Genomic DNA, 889 nt, shown 5'->3' with positions numbered 1-889 from the left:
TTAATATTATATTTACATATATAGGTTTATATATGTAAACATATATATTACATATATACATTTAATATACAATATGTTGTTTATAATAATACAATTATATGAAACAGTACCAAAAGGAGTTGTTTTATTTATCATTCAACAAACATTTTGAAATAGAACAAAGATTGACAAACTTTTTCTGCAAGGAGCCAGGTAGGACATGTTTTAGGCTTTGAAAGCCATACAGTCTCTGTTGGAACCTTCTACTCCATAGTTCTGCAATTCACAAATGAATAGGTATGGCTGGACTCCAACAAAACAGCAGTTCTTCCTATAACCTGCCTGGCCTCTTGTTTGCTCTCTGTCATCACTGAACCCTTGCTTGCTCATAGGCACAAGGACTGTATTTTCAGCCACCACAATCCATGGCACTGATTTAGCCCAGTGGTTGGGAAGAGCATAGTCTCTGGAGCAAAAATGTCTCCATTGAATTCTGGTTCTTTTACTGACTTTAAGCCAATTATTTAATCTCTCTATGACTCATCTTCCTTTACCTGTAAAATGATCATACTAACCGTATATAACTCATGAAGCTGTTTGAAATAGTTAATATATATTTAGTTTAATATGTACAAAATGCCAAATTAATATTGAACAGATTGAACTGTCTAAAATAATAGAGCTATACAAAGAAATAATCCAACAGAAGGCAGATACGCATGAAAAGAAATATATATCCTATCTAATAATAGACAAACATGGTAATTGACCGTACCTTCGCTACGCCTCCCATTGGCTAATCAGCGCGATATGCAAATTCACCACCAACAAAGATGGCAGCTAATTTGCATACTGCAGGCAGGGTGGGCCAGCGCGAGCCGCCATCTGGCCCCCGTGTGCTGCCTAAGCC

This window comes from Myotis brandtii, unplaced genomic scaffold, assembly GCF_000412655.1.
Source record: "Myotis brandtii unplaced genomic scaffold, ASM41265v1 scaffold123, whole genome shotgun sequence".
In the NCBI taxonomy this organism is placed as follows: Eukaryota; Metazoa; Chordata; class Mammalia; order Chiroptera; family Vespertilionidae; genus Myotis; species Myotis brandtii.
This window is presented reverse-complemented; position numbering follows the sequence as displayed.